This window comes from Pinus tabuliformis, chromosome 8 (genome assembly GCF_031772625.1).
Source record: "Pinus tabuliformis cultivar Carrire ecotype Pingquan chromosome 8, CPIR1, whole genome shotgun sequence".
Classification (NCBI taxonomy): Eukaryota; Viridiplantae; Streptophyta; class Pinopsida; order Pinales; family Pinaceae; genus Pinus; species Pinus tabuliformis.
The window spans coordinates 1,309,766,454-1,309,783,574 of NC_142294.1; positions in this window are offsets into that span (position 1 = coordinate 1,309,766,454).

Here is a 17,121-nt window from a genome sequence, read left to right on the forward strand (position 1 = left end):
AATCCCTTTGATTCTTGAAACACATCTCCATATTGATTGACCACATCAACCAATTCGTCTTTCAGCTTCACGTCACATCGTGCATAGGATTCACACTCCATGCCATTCTTCTACTTGATCATAAGGAGCACAAGATTCTTGCTGGAATTGACCAGTCAATTTATTTTCCCTACACTTGCTAAAGACATATTAAGCTTTCTAAGATGGGTTCTCACAATATACTCCACTCCATCTTTGAAAAAATGATATTTTTTCTCAAATATATGGAAAATGAATTTACTGTCATATAGATACAGGCTTCCCAACACAATTCCAAAAATATCCAGCAGCACTACATCTAATTCGACTTCATCAATGAAATTGGCAGTGATATCAAACATGAAAAATGCATTTCCTTGTGACCTAGAGATTTGCATCCTTGTTTATCCAACCCAACGAATACAGTTTATGATGAGGCACGGTTTCCAAATTCAACTTCTTGACCAAGTCTATAGAAATTAAATTTTCCTGGGATCCACTGTCAAACAACGTATCAATCTTGGTGTGCTTGAAAATAACTCTGACATGGAACAAATCAATTATGTTTTCTTCATTTGAAGCATTGTTTGAGTTATTTCTGCGCTGGTGCTTGCCATGACTTCGTCTTCGCTTGTTTTTTCCATGACTTTTCAATTAGTGATTGTGGTTGCAATCTTTGTTTCATCACCTAAGTTGGAACCCAAGACTTGTTGTACATCAATGTTTGTCTTCTGTTTCCCTTTATTGTTAAATTTCTTCGGTCTTAATTCAGGATGAAGCTTCCAACAATGTGCTTCATCATGGCCCTCTTTGGAACAATTCTTTCACACGAGTTTCTCCCCTTCTTTCTTAACAAAAGAATTTTTCTTCTACTTTCCTTTAGATTTCTTTCCTTTTTTAACACTCTGGAATGGCTTCTTCTTACCTTCTTCTTGTACTTTTTTCCCTCTTTCTTTGAGGTGTGTAGCTTGAACATAGACCTCATCAAGATTCGTGAGATTAAACATAAGAATGGAGTGTCGAAGATAGCTACAAACCTCTTATGTATTTCAACAAAGTATCTTATGACTGCAAGTCTACTCCTAACACAAGAGCTATTCTCCTAAACTCTTGAGTATACTCCTGCACATTTTGACCTTTTAACTATCTGAAATTTTTCCAATTCATGATATCTTTTTGCATATGAGCTAAAGGGTAGAATTGTCTTCTTATAGTATCAATGAAATCAGACCAAGTAATAGAGATCTTACCATGTTTTTTGATATCGTCTTGAATCCTTGCTTCCCACCAAATGAGTGTTGCACCCTCCATTCTCAATGAAGCCAACTGAATTTTTATATCATCCTCTTGAAGGTTTTGAATCCTGCAATAGACCTCCAACTGACAAATCTAATTATCAAGCTTCTCTACGTTCACTTCACCATTATACATGGGCAACTCGAATTTAACATCAAATTTTAGAAAAGGTGATTTACTAGTTCCTTTGGAAGAATGATGATGAGTATGAGTAAGGGTTGTATTAGTGGAAGAGTGTGAAGATGCTTTTGAAGAAGAAGATGAAGAAGATGGTGGAGAGAGTGGAGGTTCGCATCCATTCCCATTACCTCCTTTTCCATTACCTTCTCCTGAAGAACCTTCTCCATTGGGAGGTTCGGAACTTTCTCCTTGAAATATGTTATTCCTCTATTCATAAATGACCTTAACCATCTCATCCATATCGAAAAAAATCACTTCTGAATGCTTTTTCACCATCGTTGATGGTAGGTTCTCCTTCATGAGACATGGTCTCTGAAGACTCAACTGCAAGTTCTGCAATTTGAGGATGTACTGGTGTAAAGACTTTCGAAACCTTACTCTTCTTCCACTTGAGCCAACTACAAGGCTTTCAACCAGCTTCCCTTCTCCTCTTTTGAGTTTTAACCTTGTTAGCATGACACAAAACTAGCAAACAATACTCCTTCTTTGCACAAGCAAATCTAGTAAGAAAAAGCCAGTGCTCTAATACCAACTTGATCTGAAATGGATTATATTAGTAATGTTGTGCTAATTCCCCATTCAGAATAAAACCAAAGATGCATATCATTTGCTTATCAAGTGCTTAAGGATTCACCATTTTTGCTTAATTAACCGATTCCCATGAGAGTTTCTTAGGTAAATTTTATAAATAATTTAACATAAAACGTTGAACAACAGAAAAATAACAACAAATAACCTCAAAATACAACACAAAACACAAATATTTGATGAGGAGTTCACCCCTCCTGGGCTACGTCTCTTGGTCTAGCTTCCAATGCTTGGGCCTCTCTATTATGCTCCAAATTACAACAAAAGTGTGTTTACAAGGCTCAAATGCCTCTGAAACCTATCTCAATGAGTTCAAAATAGCCAAAACTGCTAGAATTGACTCTTTTTTGCAACCCATTTGGATAAGAACTGAAGAAGTTATGACCTCTCCGATTTCTCCCACTATTCGTTCCACAAATTGCTCCAAAACCGACAGGAACCAATATTTTCGCTCCAAAATCTGCTAACCAAGCAAGAATTTTCCAGTGCGGCCAGCCATAACTTGTCGGCCGATATTATCACAAATCAGAATCAACAAGTGCTGCGGGCTTATGGTCTTTGAATAAAACAGGTGATTTTCGGTTGCGATATCAATGGACCCGACCATATTATACAATGGAACCGATAAATATATCGCATCCCAGAACTTATCGTAATCAATGGGGAACTGATGGGCAGTCATAAAATGGGAATCTATTTTCTACGAAGTGCGATCCATCACATCAAAACCCGGGTATGCTAGAGGTCAATTTCCATAGTACTTCCCTTCACCGATCTGTGATTTGCGATTTATTACATCGCAACCCTTCTCTACTCGGGGGCCAATTCTGTACCACCTTTATGCTTGCGACTGTGATTTAGGATATGCAGGGGCCAATGGAAACCTGCCACTTGGTACCTCCTCATTCGCTGAAGACCTTGCCCATCATCCAATCCTGCCATGTAGACAAGTCAAACTTGAACTTTTACTTGTCAATCTAACTTCTGCATATGAGCTCGGATTTGAGTGTCATTCGCATCATTAGATTCAAAATGATGTGCTCTTTGATCTAAAGCTAATTTTAACAAAATTATGACACTTAGATTTTCGAGCATAATTTTGAGCACCTGATCACTCCTCCCCACAGGAAGATTTTGGACCCCAAAAGAATCACTTTCAATTGTTTAGTAGGTGAGGGTACAATTACCTCACCTTCCCCTTTTCAATCCATTTGGCCTTTGATGGATTTGTACCTTTGAGACCCACTAAAAGATAATCAACATTTCCCCTCTTTGATGACTTCATTCTTCCGTCAAGTGTGGTGTCTTGCTGAAGCTCATCAAGAAATTCTGGAGAAAATTCTTCAATTGACGGAATCTGTACACTTTCTCCTTGATCTTCAATCAAAGGAGGCTCATACAATATCAAATTTTCAACATTAACAATGGAATAAATTTTCATATATGAAGGCAAATCAAGTTTGAAAGCATTATTACCAATCTTTTCAAGAATTTTAAATGGACCATAATGGATTGATTTCAGCTTTTTACCTTCCACTTGAAGCCTTTCCTTTCTAATGTAAAGCCAAACTTCATCACCTACTTGAAACTGATGATCCACACGATGCTTATTATGCCTTGCCTTATACTTTCCTTGACTCTTTTCTAGTTGTTCTTGAACTGTTTGGTGAATCAACTGAATTTTCTCAATGAATTTATTTGCTCTATCTATGTCGCTATGTCCATCTACAACTACATCTTTCTCAAAGATGAAATCTAAAGGCGATTTAGGAAAATAACCAAGACATGCCTCAAAAGGCGAAGTTAGAGTAGAAGAGTGTTTTTCTCGGTTGTAAGCATGTTGAATATAATGCAATTGTTCATCCCACAACTTAGGATGTTTGTTGCAATATCCTCTTAGCAAATGAATAATTGTCCAATTAACGACTTCAGTTTGACCATCGGTTTGCGGATGGAAGGTTGTACTTTTCTTCAACTTGGTGTCCATCAAGTTCCATAAATTTGACCAAAAATTCCCCACAAATCGAGAATCGCGATCACTTACAATAGAAGTAGGTAATCCAAAATGAACCCATACATTTTGAAAGAAAATTGATTTGTTTGTTCAGTTGTAATTTGTTTCTTACAAGGCATTAAGATGCGCATATTGTTGAACCTATCCACAACTACATACAAATAATCATGACCTTTTCTTGATAAAGGAATACCTCCTACAAAATCCATAGAAACACTCTCCCATGGACGTGAAAGCACTAGAAGTGGTTTGTAAAATCCTAGTTTCCTATTACTAGGCTTACTGGCTACACATAATGAACAACCTATGATAAATCGTGGCACACTTTCAAGCATACGAGGCCAGTAAAAATACCTCTAAAGATTTGCCACTATTTTACTTACACCGAAATGTCTAGCAATAAGAGAAGTGTGCGATTCCATTGTGACATTTACTCTCTCTCCTTGTGGAACACAAAGTTTTCCCAAATGATACAACAGATTAACATGTACATGGTAGTCTAATCCCTCAACTTGGTGGCCTTGACTCAAGTTTGAATATAGCTCTTGAAAGTCAGCATCATGTGCATATTATTCAACATAACTTTCAGGAAAAACATAATGATTCTTGAGTAAAACGGCTATGTTAACAACCGGTCTAGAAAACATATCAGCAACTCTGTTATAAATAACTTTTTTGTACCTGATTACCAAGTGGAATTGTTGTAAGAATCCCATCCAACGAAAGTTCCTTGATTATTGCAATTTTGTTTGAGATTGTGGATATTGCAAAGGTTGATGATCGGTGTGAATAATGGTTTCTTTTCCCATTAACTAATGCTTCCATTTCTTCACACTTTGCCCCAATGCGTAAAGATCTTTATCATATGTAGGATAGTTAATAACAACACCACTAAAAATATCATAATGAAATGAAATGGGCTTACCATGATGTAAAAGAACTGCACCCATGGTGTAGTCACTTGCATCTGTTTATATTTCAAATGGTTGTTTCAAATCCAATAATGCTAAAATTGGGGCTAAACTAATCTTTTGTTTTAAAGCATCAAATGTTTTTTTTGTTTGCCTCCCCACTAGAATACAACCTTCACGTTGGTCAAAGCATGTAGTGGAGCTGCTATGGAAGAGAAACTGGCAATGAACTTCCACCAGTACTACACTACTCCCAGAAAACTCCTTACTTCTGTGACTGATTTGGGCATTGGTCAATTCACAATGACCGAAACTTTATAGGGGTCAATCTCCAGCTCACCTCCTCCAACTATGTGGCCCAAATACACTAAGGAAGTTTTCCCGAATTCACATTTAGACATCTTTAGAAATAATTGTTCTTTCTTTAAGACATCCAACACTTTCCTCACATGCTTGACATGCTCTTCTCGTGATTTGTTGAATATAAAAATATAATCTAAATAGACAATTACAAACTCATCAAGAAAGGATCTTAAAACATCATTCATAACTCTCATGAATGTAGCTGGAGCATTGCAAAGACCGAAAGGCATAACCAGCCATTCAAACAATCCCTATTTGGTTTTAAAAGTAACCTTCCAAATATCTTTCTCATCTATTCTAACTTGATGATATCCACTTCTCAATTCTAATTTAGTGAAATATTTTGCATGCTTCAACTGATCTAGAAAATCATCTATTCTAGGCAATGGGTATCGATTCTTTATGGTAATTTTATTCAAAGCTCGATAATCTACACATATGCGCCAAGTTCCATCTTTCTTGGGTACCAAAACAATTGGTGAACCACATGGCGAAGTAGAGGGACAAATTACACCATTATCTAACAATTCCTGGACTTGTTCCTTAATTTCTAAACTTTCCATAATTGGCATTCGATACATACCAATATTTCACAATGGACAATCTTGTTGTAGCTGAATTTCGTGCTGAATTCCCCTTTCTTGGTGGCAATCACTTTGGTTCTTGACACACATCTCTGTGTTGATTGACCACATCAACCAATTCAGCTTTCAGCTTCACGTCACAACCTGCAAAGGGTTCACGCTCCGTGTCATTCTTCTACTTGATCATAAGGAGCATAAGATTTTTACTGGAATTAAACAATCGCTTCATTTTCCCTATGCTTGCTAAAGATAGATTAAGCTTTCTACAATGGGCTCTCACAATATACTCCACTCCATCTTTGAACAAATGATATTTGTTCTCAAATTCTATGGAAAACGACTTTCCAGTCATATAGGTATGGGCTTCCCAACACAGTTCAGAAATATCCAGCAAGACTACATCTAATTCGACTTCATCAATGAAATTGGCAGTAATTTCAAACCTAAAAACGCATTTCCTTGTGACCTAAATATTTGCATCCTTGGTTATCCAACCCAATGGATATCGTTTATGGTGAGGCATAATTTCCAAATTCAACTTCTTGACCAAGTTTGTAGAAATTAAATTTTCCTGGGATCCACTGTCAAGCAACGTATCAATGTTGGTGTGTTTGGAAATAATTCTGATATGGAACAACTCAATTATGTTTTCTTCATTTGAACCATTGTTGGAGTTCTTTGTTGCGCTAATGATTGCCACAACTTCCTCTTTGCTTGTTTTTGCCACGACTTTTCCTTTAGTGACTGTGGCTGCAATCTTTATTTCATCACCTGAGTCGGAACCCAAGTCTTGTTGTTCAACAACGTTTGTCTTCTGTTTCCCTTTATTGTTAAATTTCTTCGGTCTTAATTCAGGATTAAGCTTCCAGTAATGTGCTTCATCATGGCCCTCTTTGGAACAATTCTTGCACACGAGTTTCTCCCCTTCTTTCTTAACAGAAGCATTTTTCTTCTACTTTCCTTTAGATTTATTTCCTTTTTCACCACCCTAGAATGGCTTCTTATTACCTTCTTCTTGTACGTTTTCCCCTCTTGCTTCGATGTGTGTAGCTTGAACACATACCTCATCAATATTCGTGGGATTAAACATAAGAATGGTGTGTTGAAGATAGTTATGCAAACCTCCTATGTATTTCAGCAAATTATCTTGCGACTACAAGTATACTTCTAGCATAATAACTCTTCTCCTAAACTCCAGAGTATACTCTTTCACATTTTGACCTTTTAACTATCTGGAATTTTTCCAATTCATGATAGATTTTTGCATATGAGCTAAAGGTTAGAATTTTCATTTTATAACATCAATGAAATAAGACCAAGTAATAGAGATCTTACCATGTTTTTGATCTCATCTTGAGTTCTTACTTTCCAAAAAATGAGTGTTGCACCCTCCATTCTCAATGAAGCCAACTAAATTTTGATATCATCCTCTTGAATATTTTGAATCCTGCAATAGACCTCCAACTGACGAATCCAATCATTAAGCTTCTCTACATTCACTTCACCATTATACATGGGCAACTCGAATTTAATATCAGTTTTAGAAAAGGTGATTTATTGGTTCCTTTCGAAGAATGATGATGAGTATGAGTAAGGGTTGTATTAGTGGAAGAGTGTGAAGAAGAAGATTGTTAGGCCCCTATACTACTAGTGTAACCCCTTATTGTTATTAGTACAACCCACTTATTATATTGATGTACCCATGTAGAGCCCATATTGTTACTATTGTGCCCCATAGAAGCCCACTATTGTTATTATTGTACCCTTACATTATTATTGTTATGTCAGCTCTAATTATGTTATGACCCCTTAGACTCCTATATATAGAAAGGAGGTCTTTTCATTTGTATCATCCAAGAATTGTTCATTTATGTAATGTAAAGGAGGTTGCCCCCTCAAAGAGGCTGAATTCTAAGGCATCGATCTATCTTTTCTATCTTTTCTTGAGCTGGTTTCATAACATTTGGTATCAAAGCCTTGGATTCTAGGGTTTCGCTGCTCCAAACAGGTCTTCGTGGAATTTTCACTATAACTTTTTTTCTGCAACGTTTCAGAAGTTGCAAAAAAAACCCATTTGAGAAGAGATCTCGCTGAACCTTGGGTCCAAATTTTAGAGCTTTTCGTGCGATATTTGCGGGATATGATCTGAGGAAGTTGGTCTTTCTGCAGACTCATGAATTACATTCAAAACAGGTGACCTAGGGAAACTCATCATAACTTTCTCTCTGGGGATCGGATTGAAATTTTGTAAAAAGGTACAAAAAGAGGACGGACTGTAGTTTCTTGTATGCATTTTTTAGATCCAAATGTCGAAACAGTGACTCGTGGCATGTCGTACAAGTTCGCTCTACTGAACTAGTCTATAATCAAGTCACTATGGGAGATTTCGCATAACTCTTCCTTGGAAAATCCAAATTGGGTCAGACTTGTGGCATTGGAAAGAGGACATAGAGGGCTACTGCAGGCCACAATTTCAGAAGTTAAAGATCTGAAAGTACAGAGTTACAGTCGTTTCAAGATCGAGCTCCTAAAATCAAGAAAAAGCGAGATGAGGAAGTTTGATGGCAAGGATCCGGTAAATTGGATACTACAGATGGAGAAATATTTCGATCTACATGAGGTGAAACTGTTACAAAAGGTGTGTATTGCATCTTCATATTTAGAACCGGATCAATTTTTATGGTATGAGGGGCTTTGTTCTCGTAAAACACTTGTTACGTGGTCAATTTTCATGGAGGAAATGATAGCACATTATGAGGATACAAAGAGCAACACCTTCTTTAGAGCAACACCACAACAATTGGAAAGAGTAAAAGGGCTTTGTGACATAGTGGAAAGAAAAATTATGGAAACTAGGAAGCATACCCCTCACAACTATAAAGATGGAAGTTTGGTTTCTCCTAGCCTTCCACAACCTACAAGGGTTACACCACAACAATTGGAAGAAAAAAGAGAAAAAGGGCTTTGTTACAATTGTGATAGCAAATGCATTAAAGGTCATAAGTGTGCTGAGAAGAAATTATTTTACATAGAACATGAAGAGAAGGAAGAAAAGGATCAAGAAACATCAAAAGAAGAAGATATGCGCCAGGACCCCATCCCAGAGAAAGAAGAAATGAATCAGACGATATCTTGTAAAACATTGGCAAGAATTACCACTTCTCAAACTCTCAAGATAGAAGGACATATCAAGAAGAAAAAGGTGCAAGAAGTGAAAGATCACATCGAGAAAGAAGAAATGAATCCAACCATATCTTGTAATTCATTGGTCGAAATTACCACTCCTCAAACTATCAAGATAAAAGGACATATCAAGAAGAAAAATGTTCAAGAAGTGAAAGATCACATCGAGCATCAAGAAATGAATCCGACCATATCTTGTAAAGGATTGGAAGAAATTACCACTCCTCAAACTCTAGAGATAGAAGGACATATCAAGAAGAAAAATGTTCAAGCAGTGAAAGATCACATCGAGCATCAACAACAAGTTCTCCAACTTTTAAAGGATAACGCCACTTCGGTGCAAAATCAAAGGAAACAATAGGTAGATCAACATTGTAGTGAAAAATGTTTTGATGTGGGCGATTGGGTATTTTTACTGCTACATCTCAAGCAAGCTATTTATGAGAAGGAAATGTTGGCAATACTACATGCACTTAAAAAATGGCGACCTTACCAAATGGGAAGACTCTTCAAATATGAGAATGTGGAAGCAGTGTTTTATGCTATTTCTATTATCCAACCAGATTGGATAAACGAAGCAAGGGATGAATGGAAGAAGGATGAAGAAGTATGGCCACTTATTCAAAAGTTGCAAAAGATCCCAATTCAAACAATATTGCCACAAATTGAAGAGGAAGGAAAATCATATTGGAACCTGGAGCAGTCACAGAAACAAGAACTCGACAACTACAAAATCGATCAATTTTAGAGTATCTCATCAAGTGGAAGAACTTACCCACTGAAGATTCCACATGGGAGGACAAGAATTTTATACAGAAGCATCAAGAACTACTCAAGCGTTGAGGACAACGCTTTTTGAAGGACAGGGGCATGTTAGGCCCCTATACTACTAGTGTAACCCCTTATTGTTATTAGTACAACCCACTTATTATATTGATGTACCCATGTAGTGCCCATATTGTTACTATTGTGCCCCATAGAAGCCCACTATTGTTATTATTGTGCCCTTACATTATTATTGTTATGTCGGCTTTGATTATGTTATGACCCCTTAGACTCCTATATATAGAAAGGATGTCTTTTCATTTGTATCATCCAAGAATTGTTCATTTATGTAATGTAAAGGAGGTTGCCCCCTCGAAGAGGCTGAATTCTAAGGCGTCGATCTATCTTTTCTATCTTTTCTTGAGCTGGTTTCATAACAAAGATGAAGAAGATGGTGGAGAGGGTGGAGGTTTGTCTCCATTCTCATTACCTCCTTTTCCATTACCTATTTTTCCATTACCTTCTCCTGACGAACCTTCTCCATTGGGAGGTTTGGAACTTTCTCCTTGCAATTTTCTATTCCTCTCTTCATAAAGGACCTTAACCATCTCATTCATATCGAAAAAATCCTTTCTAAATTCCCTTACATCATCGGTCATGGTAGGTTCTCCTTCATGAGACATGGTCTTTGAAGACTCAACTACAACTTCTGCAATGTTGTGCATGGAATCCCCCCACAGCATGTTTTGGGGCGCAAAGCCCAAGTTTTGGTCAAATGTATTGTATGACTCTGGGAATTGCGGGTGTGGAGCGCGAAGTATAGGTTAAGTCATAGGGTTGTCCGCCCTAAAGTATTGTAATGTAATGCAAAGTCATGTCGGCCTACCCATGGTCCGCGAACCATGGGATTGTATAAATAGAGTGAGGCTCTAAGTTGTAAAAAGGAGTGAAAAATAAAGAAGAATATGAATGGATCGAGCATAGGGTAAGAGTCTAAGTGTATTGGGCCGTATTAGTAGGAAGAGGCTCTACAGCTAAGTGTGCAGAGGCCTAGTAGAATCCGCAGCTGAGTACGCAGAGCCCTGTAGCTGAGTGCGCAGGGCAGTGTCAAGTATGTAATCTTGATCGAAGAATAATAAAGAGAAGATTGATTCCTATTTCTGTGTATCTGCTTGTGCATTGCCTTCTGTACATTTATACTGTTTTATTTATCACGCACACTGATGTGATTGCTGAATATGTTGTAATAATCATTAGTCTTACACCAATAAGTTAGGTAATCAAGTAATAATAGATCAAAGTATTATATGGGTTGCGCCCCGAGTAGGGTTGCGCGGAAGCAACATCACAGGTTGCGAAGGAATAACAAGTGCACATAGTGACATGCGCGTAGGGTCCAACCGCAGACCGCCAGAAGCTCATTAGACATCCCCAGGGTGCAGAAACCTAGTTCTAGCACCCTCCCATACTACTTCGGCTGAGACCTCAGTCTGCGCTCTGCGGACTGTTGCTGAAAGGGCCAGTAGTACCGGGATTTGCTTGGCTAAATCACCTCTGAACCTGGGTCAAGTCCATACAAGCCAACATGCAACTTGAGGATGTACTGGTGTAGAAGACTTTGGCAACCTTTCTCTTCTTCCACTTGATCCAACTACAGGGTTTTCAACCAACTTCCCTTCTCCTCTTTCGAGTTTTAACCTTGTTAACATGATACAAAACTAGCAAACAATACTCCTTCTTTGCACAAGCAAATCTAGTAAGAAAAAATCAGTTCTTTGATACCAACTTGATCTGAAATGGAGCAAATTAGTAATACTATGCTAATTCCCCATTCAGAATAAAACCCAAGATGATTATCATTTGCTTATCAAGTGCTCAAGGATTCACCATTTTTGCTTAATTAACTAATTCCCATGAGAGTTTCTTATGTAAATGTTATAAACAAATTAACATAAAACATATGCTGAACAACAACAAAATAACAACAAAGAATATCAAAATACAACACATAACACAAAGATTTGATGAGGAGTTAACTCCTCCTGGGCTATGTCTCCTTGGTCCAACTTCCAATGCTTGGGCCTCTCTATTATGCTCCAAATTACAACAAAAGTGTGTTTACAATGCTCAAATGCCTCTCAAACCTGTCTCAATGAGTTCAAAATAGCCAAAACAACTAGAATTGACACTTTTTTGTAACCCATTTGGATAAGAACTGAAGAAGTTATGACCTCTCCTAGTTCTCCCACTATTCGTTCTACAAATTGCTCCAAAACCGATAAGAACCCATATTTTCGCTCCAAAATCCGCTAACTGAGCATGAATTTTACCGTGCAGCAGGCCATGACCTGTCGATCGATCTTATCAAAAATCGCAATCGACAAGTGCTGCGGGCTTATGATATGTGAATAAAACGGGTGGTTTGTTATTGCGATATCGACAAACCCAACGACACTATAAAATGGAATTGATAAATATATCGCATCCGGGAACTTATCACAATCAGTGGAGAACCAACGGGTAGTCATAAAATGGGACTTTGTTTTTTTCAAAGTGCAAATTCGATCTACGATCCATCACATTACAATCTGGGTACATTGGGGGTCGATTTCCATAGTACTTCCCTTCGCCGATCTGGGATTTGTGATATATCGCATCGCAACCCTTCTCTACTCGAGGGCCGATTCTATAACAACTTTCTGCCTGCGACTAGAATATGCGGGGGGCAATGGTGGCCTACCACTTGGCGCATCCTCGTTCATTGAAGACCTTTCCACATCATCCAATCCTGCCATGTAGACAAGTCAAACTTGAATTTTGACTTGCTCTAACTTCTGCATACGAGCTCGGATTTTAGTGTCGTTCACATCATTGGATTCAGAATGATGAGCTCTTTGATCTGAAGCTAAGTTTAACAAAATTATGACACTTTGATTTTTTAGCATAATTTTGAGCACCTGATTAGTACCACGCCAGTTAACTTAAGATTCACTCCCAAATAATTCATGCATGTCAATTTAGATGAAGACCCAGTTAAGATTAGAGTTCAGGGACAGTGTACTATCAGTTGTGTAATTTTCCGAGGTATACATATGGTGCATGCAATCAGTTGAGGACCTATGTTTGGATTGTGCAGTTATGGAGAGTGGATTTCCCATTAAATGTGGGTTGATTCCTCTAGGAATTACGCAAGTAAGTAGGGGCTTGGTAGGCAAGTAGAATTGGTTAAGTGTTGGCATGAGTTGGCTTGTGAAGTAGAGAGTTAGATTGTACTAGTGCATGAATTGTTCAGGATGAACAAGCATTGTATTTTCTTCTTAGATCTTCTGGTTAATGCAATATAGATAGTCGAAGTTTTTAGTAGTTGCTTTCCTAGAGAAATATTGTGTTATTTGCGATTGATATTCTTCCTCTTTCTGCTTATTGTTTTCATCGATTAGTTTTGGTTTCCGCTGAGAAGATTAGAGTAGATTCTTGTCTTGTGTTTTAGCATATCACATAAGTTGTTGAATCTACAATAAAAATCTACAACAATAAGTTGTGGAAGCAAACTTTCAAGCACATTGTCATCTTTGGGTAATTGGCCCATACTTGATATTAAAAAAAAACACCATGGTTGACTAAAGAGCCAATTTCATAGTTTTGTCAAAGAAACATGTAGTATTCCTCCAAAACCAAGGTCCATGTAGGAGGCTTTGGATTTTTGAAAAGTTTTGGGTAGTCTTACTTATTTAATGGTTCATTTTTTAGTTGCCAAATAACCATTGTTTGAGCAAATCTTATGGGTGGATTTTACCAACATTTATTTATTTTATTAGAGGAATCGACAAGTAGGCTAGGGTCGATTCTTACTACTACCACTATATCTCTAGGTGCCTACATATGCCCCTACTGATATGAGTTGTTGCATGCCACCATCACGTTTGGCATCCCTATTATCAAAGGAAATCATTTGTGGTTGATGTTCCCATGAAGTCTACTTCATAGATATAGTATGGATAAGTTATTATACATTGTGAGTCTAAATGTTATAGACCCAAGGACTACACTGACATGCTAATTATTATCGTTGAAAAAGCCAAGCCTAAACCAATCAAGTCCATCAACAACAAATTGATATCTTTGTAATAACTTGTTGATCTATAATATAGAAAATTGTATTCTCAAAACGTAGGTTAATTGGGGGAATTTGAACCTTGAATTTTATAGTTTACATAATACTTCATATCCCAACAATTATTAATTGAGTTGTCCTCGGGGGATTTTATTAAGAAATGAGGACATGGGGTGAGCGTTGATCCACTTATGTGTGCATCGGCCACAAAACTATTTGACATGGTCTCTCTGGGTGCAACCACACGTTCAATTGATACCTCAAGGTGCCCCCATGGCCCTAGATTAAGCCCTCATTGAAATTGAATCTTACCCAATGGTGAAAAACTCCTTGCTTTCCACCATTGAATCCAACCCCTTTGAACATGATTTTACCAACATAATATACAATTTAAATATGCTTTCTATATCAAATACAACTTGCTTTACAATAGTGATTTAAATTAACTTCCACACTAAATTCCATAACTTATCTCATTGTGTATCTTTTGCACAAATCTCCTAATTCCAATTCCTTAGTAATGTCATTCCACTTAATTCATTTTAACTTATAAAATAGTATTATAATTCAAAAAATAGCAAAAAAAAATAGAAAATAAAAATTGTAAAGCAAACTCTTAAAATTAATAAAATAAAAATAATAAAAACATCCATAAAAATATTTTTTTTTATTACTAATAAATTAATTGCAAAATGATTATATTTATTTATTCAATCTTTCACTCGAACGATAAAATTTGATGGGTCTCATTAAATACAACCAAAATGTTTGCTTACTCATCAACATTATTTCTTTGGCACTGTTAATATTAACATTCTTTCGTCTTAGGGTTTGATATGGTTCTTATTTTTCAACTCATTATTTGAAGGTGGATTCACTTTTGTGGGTTGTGAAAGAGTTAGGGATGAATGTCAAGGTAGGAGGGCTACCCCCTTTCCCAAATATAGTGGCAGGAAAATCAATTCAAACAGGGGATAAAAGTAACCCTCTGGAAGGAAGTAACCCACTGGGAGAAGTTTTGGGTTTCAATAGTCTCCTATTATTGGCGATAAATGACAAGCGAGTTTACGCGGGAAATGTATTTCGAAGGATCCTCAAAACCCTGGATTTGTAATACCCCCTACATGCTTGGAGGATCACCATAAATATATGCGTGATCATGCTTTCATATGTAAATTTATTGGAAATTGGCCTTCTAAGAGAGAATTGGAGAGGCAGATCCAACAAACATGGAAACCTAAGGGTGAAGTAGACTTACGATTGTGGCCCAAGGGTTTCTTTACAGTCATTTCTGTGAACTTGGAGGATAAAGCTAGGATTTTTGAGGGAGGGCCTTATTTCTATAATAATGCAGGTCTATATATCAAACACTAGGAAGCTTGCTTTAATCCAGATAAAGAGGAATTTTTGGCGGCACCGGTATGGGTAAGACTTTATTCTCTTCCTGTGATTTCTAGATTCCTGAAATTCTAGAAGGTATTGGGCATGCTTTGGGGCATTTTGTAAACATTTCAGAGGTGACTAGGAGGGGTAAGAACATGTCTTACGCTCGTTTATGTGCATATATGAATATTTCACAACCTTTGTCGAAATCTATAGAGTTGGATTACCAAGGTGAGATTTGGACCCAAACACTGGATTACAAGCATGTACCTTTTTGGTGTCGACATTGCTATGTGCATGGCCATTTGTTTTAGGACTTCTCATTGTAAAGGAAGGATCAAACTCTTAGTTGATCAGTAGGAAACAATGGGTTTATGAGGATTATTACAAGATGGTGCACCCAACGTGGTCAAAATACACATACCTTGAACTTGGGGGATAAGAATACCTTTTCAACCTTGGAGACAATGGAGGAGGACTCTAACATCTAGGATGACACTCCTATTTCTGATCACACTTTGGAATCCTCGTAAGAAAAGCAACCTCAAAAGTGGAAATTACCATAAGTGGTTATTAATTATGAAGAATATGATTACTTTGATTTACCTGGAATTGAGGAAGTCATTTTGTTGGCAAAGAAAAATTTGGAAGAACTTTCAGGAGAAGAACGAGCTTTGTTTGGATTTTTGAATGATTGGGAAGAGCAGGACTTAGTAGAATTGTCTAAGGAGAATTAGGAGCAGTATGTTGTAATTTTTATTAATTGGAATACCAAAAGGAGGCAGTCCTCTAGAGAAGGTCAAGGGGTTCATTCTATTCAAGCTTGAAGGAGAAAGGGAAATATATTTTGATGAAGGAATTGTCAAAATATATCAAAAAGAAAGGTCACAAATATAAAAGGGAGACGCTACATAATACATGGGAGGAGTTAGCAAACTCCGGCCAAGTTAATGCTATCCCAGAGGTTTTTTCCCCATCACAAAAATATTATCATGAATATTTTATCATGGAACATGAGGGGGTTAAATAGCAAAGGGAAGCAATGATGCCTCAGGGATAGGTCAGGATGGAGAAACCAACAATTGTAATCTTTTCGGAAACTAAACTCCTATGGGAGACACTACTACCAATTTGTGAAAAATGTTGGAAAGGGTGTCAAATAATGGCTCTCGACGCGTGGGGTACTGTTGGTGGTTTGGCAATTTTGTTGAACTCTTTAGAAGTAGTTTTTTAGGTTTGGATGACCTGTCCACAAATATTAACTAGTAGGTTTCATTATCTCGGAACCAAAGAGCTCGTCTCTTTAAAAGCAATGTATGGTCCTTTGATGGCAGGGCATAAGCTTAATTTTTTGGAAAAAAATTGGCGACTAAGAGGTATGTTATAGATTCAACGTGGATTGTTGGCGGGGATTTCAATCTAATAAGATATATGAAGGAGAAAAAAGGAGGAATTCAAAAATTAGACCCAGAATTGGCCTCTTTTGACAGATTCATTAAGAAACTGCAATTGGTAGATATTCCAACTATAAATGGTCTTTATACTTGGAAAATAGATGAGGAGGATGACACCAAATTGCAAGTTGGTTGGATCGATTTTTCCTCTATGAAGAAGTGTTGCATAAGGATATTTTTGTCGAAGAAACAATATTACCATGTCTTGGGTCTAATCACTGACCGATTAGGCTAGAACCAGATTTGAAGGAAGCTTCATGGAATCACC